Source organism: Acomys minous, assembly GCF_964271855.1.
Source record: "Acomys minous genome assembly, chromosome: 4".
In the NCBI taxonomy this organism is placed as follows: domain Eukaryota; kingdom Metazoa; phylum Chordata; class Mammalia; order Rodentia; family Muridae; genus Acomys; species Acomys minous.
In genome coordinates this window covers 73,275,590-73,290,778 of record NC_140486.1, presented here as the reverse complement: position 1 = coordinate 73,290,778, position 15,189 = coordinate 73,275,590, and the positions used below count along the sequence as shown (strand labels likewise).

The following is a 15,189-nucleotide window of genomic DNA, read 5'->3' as shown; positions in this document are numbered from 1 at the left end:
CATTAGCAAGTATTGGGGATTGTGGATGGGAGGTAGCATGGCAGAAAGTTTTAGAAGCAGATGGGATGGGATGGGGGATTGCTGCCCCAATATGGGAGGTAGTTTAGGGGATTAATATCTGCACTACCACAGGTTAACTAAGGCTGTTTTAAAATATAACAGGGGTTTGTATTTCATTGGTTGCTGGTGGATTAGAAAATATCACCATAATAATACTAATTTTAAGGCTAATAATGGTATTATTAGGCCATACTTCTAACCACAACACACAACCATCAATAAACCTCTCTTCTGAGTTCTGTGGGTATTCTACATACATACGCACTCACAGGCAAACCACGCAAACACACACTAAAACAAATAAATTCAACAAATTATTTACAATAGATAAATTTAAACTCTATCTTCTTCATGAAAGGCTAACAGAAAACAGCTCTTCTGTGTATCTATGACTCTAAACTTTACATTGAACTAGAATATTTCTGATCTAGGGACCTTTGGGGATGCCTCAAGGGAAAAATAACCACTTGATTATTGGTAATAACCAAATTCTAGGTAAATGACTGTAGAAAAATATAATTTAGCTTCACTATAAATTAAAAGAGTAAAGATCTCTGGCTTAAAGTAACACTTAAAAACACATCAATATTTTCATTTGAATAAAAACATAGATACAGAAACAATGGATGTTGGTAATGAAAATTTAATAGATAATGAAGGCACTATCTCAAATCATAAGGAAATTTTGGATTATTTAACAAACAATATTCTGCTGTTGTCTCAGTTTTTGTAATATGTCACTATAATAAACACTGGAGAGAAACAAAAGGAAAAACTTATAAAGGGTTATGGTTTCAGGCCTTGGACAGCTGGTTCTACCACTTTAGGCCTGAGGCCAGGCAGAATATCTGACTGAAAGAGCCTGGGGGGCACAGCTTTTCACTTCAGTGAAGATGGAAGGAGAGGGCAAGGAGAATGGTTAGCAGGGTCCTTTCTATTGCCTTTGATTCCTCTGGTCCCTAATTTGTTGAAAGGTACTGCCCACAGTCAGGTTATGTCTTTCTTCCTCAGGAGCTGTCCCACATTTGAATAATCTCTGTAAATACTTATTTGCACAACAAGAAGTATGCTTTACTGATGCTATATGTCTCCTAGTACAGTCAGGTTGATACTCAAGGTTGATCCATATATATATATATATATATATATATATATATATATATATATATATATTCAGGAGGAACATTCCCAAGGACACATTTCTAATGAGTCAACTATAAATTTAATTAATAAAATACTAGATAATAAAATACTGGAAATAAGCATAGGTAATTTTTTTTTATTTTTTAATTTGTTCACTTTACATCCCTATTGTAGCCTCCTCCCTCGTCACCTCCCAATCTCACTCTCTCCCCCTCCCTTAGTCTTCAGAAAAGGGAGCCCTCCTCCCCTAATATCTGACCTCTGACTATCAAGTCTCATCTGTACTACCTGTATCCTCTTCCTCTGTGGTCTGGCAAGACCGCCCCACCAGGGGAAAGTGATCAATGGGGTGGGGGACAGAGTCCATGTCAGAGGGAGTCCCTATTCCCCATATTGTGGGACCCACAAACAGGCTGTGCTGCCTATCTAGCACATCCCAGCAGAGGGTTTAAGTTGATACCATACACAGTCCTTGGTTGGTGCATCAGTCTCTGTATTGTAGTGTGGTTATCCTGTATTATGTGGCTAATATACGCTTATGAGTGAGTATATGCCATGCATGTCTTCCTCGGTATGGCTTACCTCACTCAGGATGATCTTTTCTAGTTCCATCCATTTGCCTGCAAATTTCAAGATTTCCTTGTTTTAATAGCTGAGTAGTATTCCGTAGTATAAATGTACTACAGTTTCTTTATCCATTCTTCAGCTGAGGGACATTTAGGTTGTTTCCAGATTCTGGCTATTTATGAATAAAGCTGCTATGAACATAGTTGAACAAATGTCCTCTTTGTATGATAGAGCCTCTTTCAGATATATGCCTAGGAGTGTTAGGCTGGGTCTTGAGGAAGAATTATTCCCAATTTTCTGAGAAAGCACCAGATTGATTTCCAAAATGGTTGTACAAGTTTACTCTCCCACCAGCAATGGAGGAGGGTCTCCCTTTCCCTAATCCTCACCAGCGTGTGATATCACTTAAGTTTTTGCTCATAGTCATCCTGACCAGTATAAGATGGAATCTCAGAGTCATTTTGATTTGGAGTTCCCTAGTTATCAGGGAAATGTTGAGTATTTTTAAGTGTTTCTCAGCCATTTAATATTCCTCTGTTGAAAATTCTTTTTATTCTGTACCCCATTTTTAATTGGATTATTTAGTTTGGTGGCATTTAATTTTGGATATTAGCCCTCAGTCAGATGTAGGATTGGTGAAGATAAAAATCAATTTGAGGACACAAGAGGAGTTAGCAAGCTAAGAAAGACATTAAATTAAACTTCTGACAACTATCTTTTAAAAAGACACCTAAAAATTGACTAACATTCAATTTTGGGAAATTTAGGTAAATTATGTAAAATATTAAGTTAAAAATTAAAAAATAAAACTTAGAAAACACCTAAGCCTGGCCATGTTGGCATATGTCTTTAATCCCACCACTTAGGAGGAAGAGGCAGAAGCAGGCCAATCTCTGAGTTTGAGACCAGCCTAATTTACAGAGTGAGTTCCAGGACAGCCAAGGATATATAGAAAAACCTTGTCTCAAAAAAACAAAAGAGAAAATACAGTGAAAGTGACTTTACACGTTAAAAAATGTTTCAAAATCATGTAGATGTAATAAATATATTAATTATTGGTCCAGGAATCTATGTCTAGACAGGTCATAAGCCAGAGGCAGGACCTACTACTGTTATTCCACTGATGACCATAGTATTAAATTGACTTCTAGTTGCACATCATTGTCTGCAATGGATAATAGATCAATACATCTCTCATCCCTCATCTGAGAAACTTCTTTTTGCAGTATATATGGTGATTAACACAGAGACCCACAATTGGCCAAGGTGCAGAGAATAAGAGACTGCAGGGTGTTCAGACTTAAATGCAATATATATATTGCATATATATATATATATTGCAATATAATATATATATGTATGTGTTTGTGTGTGCATGTGCGTGTGTGTGATATATGTGTGATATATATGATTTAGATACCACATTTATATCATATATATCACATATGACATATCATATCATTTTGGAAAAGGGGTCAAAAAAGTATAAGAGGCAGATGACTACAAACAGGCAGTGCATTTGGAAACAGCAAGGCAGTGCTTATAGGAACTCAGCAGCTGTATACACCAAGGTCAGCCAGGACTACATAGTGAGACTATCTCAAGCAAAGTAAAAATAAATATAAAACTCTCAAAGAACTAATGAAATATTTTATAAAGATAAACATCTAGTTACAATGAGGTTTAACTTTTAATCTGTCAATATTTTAATCTAACAATAATCCAAGCTTGAGAAACTGTAAAAATTGAATTTAAATCAAAATAAAGATTTTGGAAGAGTGACTTCAAGAAGGACACAGAAATCTACTATTATGGAGTTACAAAAGTTATAGCACCATAGATAGACAGAAGGCAGCATGTCACTGACACGAAGGGCAGCTCAGGCTCCATCACAAAAGACAGAAAAAGGAATCTGAGCCCAAGTAGAAGAAGTGGAGGCCTGTCTTTTCTTGCCTCATCCTGAGGATGAAGGAAGCTTTACTTTAAAAGCCTACAGCTAGGCTCTTGTATATTTCAGGCAGGAGACAAAAACAAACAAACAAACAAAACCCACAACAACAACAAAACAAAACAAAAAGACCAATGACAAAACAAAACAAACTAACAAAAAAAAAAAAAAACCCAAGATGTGTGGCGGAAACTCATTTTGCCAGGTTAGCTAGGGACTCACAGACGATATCTTAGTGTGGCACTTGTCAGTACCTGAGAGAGAAAAGACTGCTTCACATGGGAGAATAGCAAAGTAGAAGGATCCAGAGGGTTCTAGAAACCTCCAAGTAGAACATTATGATAGGCAGATTTGGGCCCAGGAGTCCTGTTCAAACTAAGGCATCAGCCAAGGACAATATAGGCGGTAAACTTTAAACCCCTACCCAGATATAGCCAATGGTCAGAACAGTCTCCACACTTGAGTGGAGAGTGGGATATGACTTTCTCACATACTCTGGTGCCTCACATTTGACCATGTCCCTTGGAGGGGGAGACCTGGTGGCACTCAGAGGAAGGACAGCAGGTTACCAAGAAGAGACTTGATACCCTATGAGCATATATACAGGGGTAGGTAATCCCCCCTCAGGAACAGTCATAGGGGAGGGGAGGAAGGGGAAAATGGGAGGAAGGGAAGAATGGGAGGATACAAGGGATGGGATAAGCATTGAGATGTAACAAGAATAAATTATTAAAAAATAATAATAAAAAGTTTTAAATTTAAAAAAAATTTTAAAAAATTAAATATAATATAATTCATCTTTATTGCTCAAAAAAAGAAAGAAAGAAAGAAAGAAAGAAAGAAAGAAAGAAAGAAAGAAAAGACTGCTTCAAATATTGTCACCTGAACAGCAGCTGGATTCTAGCATCACAGTCTTACAAAATGAACATTAATGTATATAATATTTTGAACATACCCACCTAGAGCAAAGACTTGTTTCAAGTGACATCAGCACATATATTTTAACTATAGATCTTTATTGAAATGTACAAATGAATACCAGATTTAATTCTACAGTCCAATTTTCAGTATGTATATTATTATATTTTTAAATTTTTATGTTATAGGACAATGTTATAAATGATTGAGTTACCACTGTTAGTTACCAAAACTCTCAGTTTGACAAAAGTCATATAAACATAAAATCAGAGCTTGAACACTAAAAACACAAATCGTCCAACTAATTGAGCAGAGAGAGAGGGAGAAGAAGAGGGTGTCGTTTGGCAGCGTAGTATCAGGGCATCAGTTTTTCATTCTGGAAATTAAAAGGAAAAAATTAAGCACTTTCAAGGTACTAAAATGGAAAATAATTATTTACAGCTAATAACAAAACAAATAGTGATAGAATACACAAACGACCACTGTGCTAATTAAATAATTGAGTCATGCATAAATTGTCAAAGGATAACATCACTGGGCAAAGGTGGGGGATTACAATAGAGGTATTAGGCTGTCAGCATTGAATGCTTTGATCAATCTTAGCACCACTAAAAATAGAAATCAGGCATTAAGTGTCTTCTGGTGTATAATCCAACATGAAGCACACAGCACCAACTATAATATATTTTTGCCAAACCAAACAAAAACAAAATGAACTTGAACTTGATCTAACCAAGCTTCTACAGAAACACAAAGGAAAGCAAAGGAAGTTAAAATAAGTCACAAGGAAGCAAAGAAACAAATCACAGTGTAGAGTGTTCTGTAAAACAGTGGGTCTGGTGCACAGAACAACGTCAGGGAGAACAAGAGAGCCCACAGGAGGTGACCACTCAGACAGTTTATAGGCAGTTGAAGTCAATATTCCAGCTGGCTGGGACTACACTCAGATTTTGGCAACACAAGTGTAGCTCCAAAAGTTTGGTAAGGGATGTTTTAAGGCAAAACAAATAAAAAACAAACAGCAAACCAAAGCCCACATCCTTTTATCTAACTCAGCAGCTGCAGAGGGAGATTTTGCAAAATCAAACAGTTTAACATAAGCAAGGATAAAGTTAGCTAGAGGAGGAAGTTTGCATAAGCAGGCAGTTTAACAGAAACTAATAAAAGTTATCTGGAGTAGAGTCTGGTAGATTCTTCATTAAGGAGATCAAATCCCAGTTAAATCTAAATGGCCTCTGCACTGCCTCACTTGTCACAGCACTGGAAGGAGATTTGCATTGATTAATACAGATGGTAACAATAACTGAATAGATAGAACAAGCCTTAATCTAAATTTTATTACAGTTAAAATTTCTTATTTATTGGGAAGGAATATCTTATCAGATACTATGAACAATTTTAAATTAAAAAAGTGAACAGTGACTGCCATCTTGTTTTTAAAAATAATTATAGGAACCCGGATGTGGTGGTGCACACCTTTAATCCCAACACTCGGGAGGCAGAGGTAGGCGGATCTCTGTGAGTTCGAGGCCAGCCTTGTCTACAAAGTGAGTCTAGGACAGCCAGAGCTACCCAGAGAAACCCTGTCTCGAAAACAAAACAAATAAAGATAGGGTTCCAAGAGTATGGTTCAGTTAGTCAGGTGCTTGTTCAGTGTGCACCATGTCTTCAATTTAGTCCTCAGCATCATGTAAAACTAGGTTAGTAGAATAAGCCTATCATCACAGCATCCCAGGAAGTGTAAGCAGGAAGGTCAGAAACTGAAGGTTCTGTGAGGTATTGTCTTATTTAGGTTAACAGAGCAGGGAATACCTACCCTACTGTGTAACATCATTCTCAGGGTTTGAATCCTGAACTATACAAAAAAATAGGCATTTCTAATACCTATCACTCTCTTCTGGAATTAGTTGCTTCAAGATCCACATAGATGGCAGATCTGTGCCCTCAAATGTGAGCCAAACAAATCTTTACCTAAAGTTTTTGTCAGTGTATTTTCCCATATTGACAAGAAAAGTAAAACTGAGTAGTATTCCCAAGGCCTTGGGATCAATCTGCAGACCCACATTAAATAAAATAAAAATTAACTTAGTTTAAAAAACATTTACAGTGTTATTCACGTCTGCTCCATTCGTGAGCGATTCATTTGTCAATGTGAATATGACTACTTTACAACCCTTTGCTGTTGCTTCTGATTGATTTCATGCAGAAGTTTATTGAAGTTGCCTCAAAAGACCAGGTAAATAGAAAGGATATTTTTTTCTTTCTCTAAATAATTCTTTCAGTGCTCATTAATGGGGAATGCATGACTTTGTTTCTGCAAGATGGTGATGAGACTCCTTGTGTTAACTGTCTTTGGATACCACAGCCTAGTAGAGAGATGTGTTGTTCATCTCTCAGTGGTAGTTGAGAAGTTAGTGCTGTGTTCATACTTCCAGTGATGGGCATAGTAGTCAGTAGGGAAAAAAATGGGTGTGGAGGAGGGCATCTACTGCCCAGAAGTGTCTCATTCTGCTCACCTCCCCTTTTCTGGCCTTATGCCTAGAAAGAACAGTTTTTTCTAAGGGATTTCTTACTTTTGTTTTTATGGCTATTTCCTGATTCTGGAATTTTCCAGTCATTGGCTGGATGGAGATGAAAATAGAAATAGTGAAATAACTTCCATAATATTTTCAGACTATCAAACTTCCTACCTAATTTATCACATTTCATAGTTTCCTGATATCTATTTTACATATTTTGCCTAGGTTATTGAGTTATTGTTAAAACTCTGAGGGAAGGAGGAGAGAGATGGCTCAGTGGGTAAAAATGCTTACCACCCTGAATGAGGACCTAAGTCTAGCCAAATTAGTGAGCTAGGGGTTGAATGGAAAAACAAGGTGGATATCAATAGAGGAAAACATCCAAGCCTGACTTCTGGCTTTCACACATGGGCCCACAAGTTAATGTATGTATGAACATGCATAGCCACATGAACCATACATGAATGAGGAAGAAATGTGAAAAAATATGATTATCTTATCTGGAACTAAAATTCAAAAACCATAGATTTTCGTCATTAAGGATTAGAAAAATGAGGTTATCATCAACCTCAATGGCTCGCAAGGACAGTGGATAAATATGGCTCCGCACAATATTCATTAGTTAAACATTTGTGAGTATAAAATACTCAAAGAAGTATCAATATTGACTAGGTAATTATAAAAGGTTAACATTTAGGAAAGATATTTGGACTTGTGATGTTTGAGTACAGAATGTCATTGCAGCTGTGATATTGAGAGGATAAATGTTGATGGGAGAAATAAAAGAACAAATGAAGTTGAGAAGCAGAAAGCAGTAGGATGGGAGTGAAGCTGAAAGTCTATAATGTCACAAAATAACAAAGAAATTGGTTTCAAGCAAAAAGAAGCTATTATCTGTGTGTTATAGTGCTAACCAATGATGCTTTTGTTAGCTGGATATAGAATAAAATTTCAAAATGTAGAATGAGAAAAACCTAAGGACAAAGTATTTCAGCTGAGACTTTCAGAGGTACCTGTTCATGGTGCCTGTTCATGAGAGAACATGTCAGAGTGAAGCAGTTCACTGCTACAGCTGGCAGGAAGCAGAAAGGCTGTGTACAGGAAGGGATCAGAACAAGATCCAGCTCCCAAACATCTGCTTTCAGGCCTTTTTCCAACAAGGACTCCCCCTCCCACCAGTCCCAACATTTCTTTTTTTCTTCTAGTCTCTCATAGAACACATCCCAACTGCTGTTTCTCTTCTCTCCACTCCTCCCAGTGCTCCCCTCTGGCCCAGATCCACTTCTCCTCCATTTCCCTTCAAAAATGAGCAGGCCTCCCATGGATACCAACCTAATAGGACATAATAAGATACAATAAGACTGGGCAAAGCACCTCAGTGTGAGGAAAAGGGTCCCAAGAGCAAGTTAAAGAGTCAAAGACACCCCTCTTCCCTCTGTTAGGAGTCCACAAGAATATCAAGCTAACAACCATAACATATGTAGAGGACCTAGTGCAGACCTTTTAAGGCTCACAGAGACTGCCACTTCAATCTCTGTGATCCCATTCCCTATGAGCCCTGCTTAGTTGATTTCACTGGCCGTGCTCTCCAGGTGTCCTTGATCCCTCTGACTTCCACAATTCCTTTTTTCTCTCTCCCACAGGGCTCCCGAGCTCCAAGGAACAGGTCCCACTATTGCCGGCTTTTCATAACCTCCAATGACAAGATTTAAGGATCCACTAAGGGATTAACCTATGGATTAGGTCAATAGACTTTTGTTGCCAAGAGGAGAGGATAAATATGGAAATAGTTGGCAGAAGAAAGGTGAAGTTGCTTTTGTTTAGTTAGATTTAGATGAAGGAAATGACAATACACATGATCCGAGAAATGATTTGATAATAGATTTTTAAATGATGGTGCTGTGAAGAGTAAAGAGAAATCTCATGTGATTCCTAGAGTAGATGATTGCTATGGATTGAGTGTTAATATCTCTAGGATGTTTGTTTTGGAGTTTAAGACCAATGCATTAGTTTTGAGAGGAGGATTCTTAAGGAGGTGAAACATATGTTGAGATGGGGTGCTCATGAATGGATTATAACGATTATTAAATTGACTGAGGTAGCTTGTTAGCCTCTATGTTATGTCCTATAAGGAAACAGAAAGAAGGCACCACATGTGAGGAACAGACAGTCATCCCACAGTGAACTTGCAAGTGCCCTGATCTTGGATTTCACAGCCTCCAAAGATGGAGAAAATAAGTTGACTAAGTCAAGGTACTGTACTATCACAGCCTCAAGGGACTAACTACAAAAGATGGAGATGCTGGTGAAGTGGTGGTTAGTCCATTCATTCTCTTCACTCCTTTATTAAATACAAGGCAGGTTGCCTTTGTGTATGGTATTCAAAGATTGAGGAAGAAAGTGAAGGTTGAAGATGGTTAGAACTGGACAGGGAATAGACTGTGCTTATGCATTAAGGCCAAAGAGAGTTTGTCTTAAGAAAACTGATGCCAATTAAGGAAGTTGTATGTACTAAGGTAATATGTTGGCAAAAAGCAGTGAATCCAGCTCAAATCTCTATTTGATCTAGTTTTATACTACCCTTCATTTTTCTATTGTTCTAGAAGATATGCTTAAACAAAGGACAGAAAGTGGGGTAGGGAAGGAGACAGAGACTGAGGTTGAAAGCATGTTCACTCAGCTGGACATGACAAGGATTGTTCCCTTGGAATCCTTTCCATTTGCAATCAAATTCTGATACATTTTAACCTTTGCTGGAATAGGAACCCTGAAGAAGAATAAATCCATCTTTGTTCATAAGAAAATTAAGTTCAAAAATTTTAACCTACTTCCTAGAAATAGTTATTCATAGCTGACACTAGCAGACCCTGTCAGAGGGTTAACTTTATATTTACTGTAATTCAATAGTATCATAATCAATGCTCTGTTATTTCCACACTTGGCTACACTCTGATTGCATTCTGTTATCTCTGGTTGCACTTTACTTACCTTACTTGGGACCAGTCAGCTTAAAGGATAACAGATAATATTTTGTCGAGTTAGCCAAAAATATATATAATATTGCTTTGATCATTAGCCAAACTGTTACTGCCCTGCCTGTGCCTTTTGAATTTGGTTTTTCTATATATTAAAAAAAAAAGTTGCTCTAAAAGCAGGTTGATGTCACAATTTGGCTCCAAAGTGCACTGTGTTGCAGACCATGATCAGAGTTGGGGTGTTGTGTTCGGAAAACAATCCATATCTAACTGGACTCTGAGTGGTTTCTGTGACTATTCTTGGGCTACAACATTTGGAGATTCCACAGAGACAGTCTTAGCATAGATACCAGTGTGTTGAAATAAAGCTAGATTTAATGTATGCCTGTGTCCGTCTCCCAGTATATGTATGTGTGTGTGTGTCTCTGTCTGTCTTTCTGTCTCCTCCCCTGCCTCTCATGTGTATGTGTGTTGTAGGACACTATCCTCTTCGCCAAACTGCCATTCTTTTTATGTACTCAATGGTGCCTACTGTCAAGAGTCCATCAGGCCTGTATACTGTTGACATTCCTTTTCATAGGGAGGGCATTAAACTATTAGTAAACTGGCACCTCTCAGACTTCTATATGAAATTCTATGGTAATTAAATGTGGCCTCAGAGTCTCATAAAGGTGTGAGAGCACATAGACTTAGGGATGACTTGGGAAAGAGGGCTCCATCTATGTGGCTATGGGGTAATAGATGAAGATTTTCCAGTGTGGGTTCTGGGATTAAGGGGCTATCTATGTATTTATGTGACTAACATTTATTTCCTATACAGTTATGCCTCCTTGGTGTAATAATAGATTCCAGAGATTCATCTGCTTACCGTGAACACCAGCATCAAGTACAGAATCTAAGTCACAATGTGAAAATCCGCTATGGTTAGTGGAACTGAGGGAACTTGAGTGATGGAGAACAAACAAGTGGGAAAGCTGTATTGGAAGTGGGTTGTGGATGAGGCCTTCATACATCAAATGTGTGAATTATAAACTGAGAAACACAAAAGTATATAAGCTAATCAGACCACTCGGATGAATACATATTTACTATAACTAATGGTATAGAAGTGTCTTAGTTTCCTTTCCTGTTGTGTTGACAACAGCAATTTAAGGAAAGGGGGATTTGTCTCACTATTACAGGTGATAGTCCAGTGTTGGGAACTGTTAGTCTTGGGCCCCCTGGGGCCATGCCCTGGCTGGTATGCAGTTGTTATTCTGTCCTGACAGCTTCCTGTTGTGAATGTTGTGTCTCACTGAGTGGACCACAAGTTCCTGTTTTGCACCCTGGTTACCTTGGTTACATGGTTCCTCTTGTCCTGGGGACTTCCCACCTACCTCCTCTTGTATTTTTCCACCTGCCTCTGTACTGTATAAAAGGCCTTGGCCCCTCCTCATTAAACGGCATCTCTTAGAACGGATGACCTGCTGTCTGGAGTGATTCTTCAACCATCAGTCCCTCGCTCAATACATCGGGGTATTTGTAGCGTGGACGCTGCAGTCCAGTACTGTTAGGAAATCAAGCTGGCAGAAATTTGAAGCTTCTGATCATATCACATTCACAGTCAAGACAGAGGAACACATGCATGCATACTTGCCAGTGTCAGCTCATGCCCCTCTTTTTATTCAGTCTAGGATCTAGCCCTATGGAATGGCGCCACCCAGTGTGAGCTGAGTTTTCCATATCAATTAATGTGATCAAGACAGTCCCATAGGCCAACCTCATTTAGAAAATTCCCCACTGACATATTTCACCGGGTGTTTCTAGACTGTGTAATGATGATAAGGTCACCAGAATTTTCTGTTATAGAGTACAAACTTGTACGTAGAACAAATAACAAAGGTATCTGTGTGTAACATTACTTTCTATATATATTCTAATTTATTGGCTTGAACCTTACCACATCTAATTCTGGAAGTCTTCAGAGTTAGCAAAAGTGCCAGAATTTTCTAAGTTGTCAAGGACAGCAACAAAAACAAGAACAAATAATTTTGTGTTGAAACACAGTCCAAGAACAGAGTTGTGTGGGAAGATTTTTGAGTGCTTCGGGGAAAACTAAAAGAAAACAAGACAAAAGACTTGGAACCTCAGTTTTTTCAAAGCACTGGATTGTTCTTGGATTATGCTTTTGTCCCCTTCCCAGGTGTAGTTGATAAGGGTGAGTTTACTGCAGATTGCTTGTTATAACTAGCTATTGTTATCTGTTTATATGCCTCTATATGTTCATTATGTGCCCCTTGTCTGCCAGCTGTGGCTTGTGATTGTACACTTTACTCATGTGACTCTTAACCCTTAGGGTATAATTGTCTGATGGTCCGAATAAAGTTGGCTGTTGTGGGGGAGCTTTCAATGTGGCAGTGACTAGAGATTACCAAATCTGAGTTGCAAAGAAGGTCAGAGACTATTGATCTGGTGAGTAACCTGGTGGCTGACTCCAAAACACCTATGTAGGTGTATCCCAGACCCAGGCACACATGGTATATACTCACATAGAAATGGATTTTAGCTACATAGTACAGGATAAACACACTACAGTGTGCAGACCCAAAGAAGATAAGTAACAAGGAAGATACAGGGGATGGTACTTAAATCTCACTCAGAAGAGGAAACAGAATAGACAGAGGTAGTGGTTGCAGAGAGAGAAGGAAGTAGAAGAGGAGCACTAAGAGAGATGAGGGTGGGGATCAGACCTGGGAGAGTGGCGGCAAAAGGACAGAAGGCCTTTAGAAAAACAAGAAACTGTGAGTGGGGCATCTCTGTAACAAGCTGGAGACCTAATCCTCTTGGGAGGATGTGAGGGAGACTCTAGCAGAGATTCCTAGTAGCAGGGGCCCATAAAGACTGAAGAGAACTCCCCTAACTAGAGAAGACTCCTAGTAGAGAGAAGGAAACACCAACCAACCCACAAAAACTTGGACACAAAATTTACCCTGCCTGTAAGATGTGCAGGAAAAAAGATAGAGCAGAGATTAAGGGAATGTCCAACCAAAATGTACACTAACTCAAGACCCGCCCCTATGAGAAAAAGGCAATCCCTTACACAATTAACAAAGATATGCTATGCTTACAGACAAAAGCCTAGCAGAATTGTCCTCTGAGAGGCTTCAGCCAATAGTGCATTGAAGCAGATGCTAAGACTCATAGCCAAACAAGGACCATGCATTGACTGGACCTAGACTTCCTACCCAGATGTAGCTGATGGGCAGTTCAGGCTTCATGTAGGTCCTCTAGTAATGTGAGCAGGGCCTGTCTCTGTTTCTGATGCCAGCTTTGTTTTTTAAATCACTTCCCAGTGGTGGGACTGCCTTGCCAAGCCACAGGGGAAGAGGACACACTCAGTCCTTATGACTTGAGCTGGGCTGGATGGGTAGTGGTGGATCCCCTTTTCTGAGAAATTGGGGAGGAGTAGAGGAAAGGAAGGCAGGGTGGGGCTTGTAGGAGAGGGAAAATGGGGCTACTACCAGGATGTAAAGTGATTAAACAAAGAAAAAAATTTTAAAGAAAAGAAAAGGAATTAACAAAAAGTTGGCTATTGTGTAAGACTTTAGTCCTCACTTATTGGCTCAACTTTTCATGAACTACTTAAGATATTAATATGAACTTTTTTTTCTTCAATAAGCTTCATAAAAATTGGAATGTGATTTTTTTTGTATTTTGTATCTAATTTTGCTTTTAGTTTTTTGTAGTTTTTTTTTTACATAGTTCTGCATCATGCATGAATGTACTAGTCAGACTTCTCTAAATAAACAGAAGGAATCTATCTATCTATCTATCTATCTATCTATCTATCTATCTAATACCTATCTTTATTTAGAAAGGGGATTTATTAGAATGGCTAACAGGCTTGTGGCCACACTAGTCCATCAATACCTGTCTACCAACAGAGATCCAAGAATCCAGTAGTTGTTTGGGCCATGAGGCTGGATTTCTCAGCTGCTCTCCAGTATACTATGGAATCTCAGATAAGTAGGCTCTAGTGCCAATGAAGAAATGGACTTGCCAGCATGAACAAGCAGGCAAAGCAAGCTTTCTTCTTCTATATCTCTTACATAGGCTGCCAATAGAGAGAAGGCCAGATTAAAGGTGTATCTTCCCATCTCAAAAAAACTTAGATTTAAATTGGATCTTTCCATTGTATATGTTTAATTAAGAAAAAGTGCCTCCTAGGTGTACCTAAGCATTTGGGTTTTAGTTAGTTCCAAATGTAGTCAAGGTGACAGCCAAGAACAGTCACTGTAGTGCACCTAATCACTCAGTTCTTTCTCCTATATTATTTATGACCAGAAATTTAAGGCAAGATTACAGCTCTTATTTGTGTCACTACTGTAATCTAGTTGGATTTTAGGAAATCATTTATGGTATTTTTAGATGTGACAGTGATATTGTCATCTTAAAAGCCCTTATGCAGATACATAATAAAATATTTATGGACCAAAATTTGATGTAGCTAGGATTTTTTCAAAATTCTAATGTCGCCTGTTGTGGTGGCGCACACCGGTAGGATTTGCTGAAGGAGGCAGAGGCAGGAGGATCACAAAATTCTAATGTCAGAGAAGTGGGGTGAGATATGAACGGGGAGGATTTCACTAAAGTCTGTTGGTCTGGAATGTGGTTAATGGTCTTGTGTTTGAGTGTTCCGAGATCTCTATTGTAAAAATCATTAAGGTATTCAGTCTGGCTGTCAAACTCAACGGTCCGACCTCACATACTTGATGTGGGTTTTGTGCTGTTCGACAGTGTGGATCTCCTAATACTATCTCAAACAGCTTCTCAGCTGCCTATTCTTGTCCACACTTGACTATTCCTCCCCACTTACCTTTCAGCCATGAGGGTAGGGTGGGAAAAGGGCTTATGGTGGGTGAACCTCTCTCATTAGGACTATGAGGAAGCAGCATCAACTGAAGGAAGACCTCTTACCTGGCAGGATAAAACAGAGCTATGCCCTGCCCCTAGCCTCCAAGAACAACTGCATGTATCTACCAAGACATGAAACACATGAGCCGAGTAAGGACATACCATT

General features: G+C 38.7%; 1 long non-coding RNA gene across 1 annotated transcript in view; it reads left to right on the top strand.

Annotated features, from left to right (window-relative positions):
• Positions 1–11,577, top strand: part of LOC311596868 — a 39,042-nt gene extending 27,465 nt beyond the window's left edge. The window contains exon 3 of the long non-coding RNA XR_014779012.1: positions 10,951–11,577. This is a non-coding gene — a long non-coding RNA (uncharacterized lncRNA). The remainder of the gene's footprint in view (positions 1–10,950) is intronic.
• Positions 11,578–15,189: the final 3,612 nt, after the last annotated feature.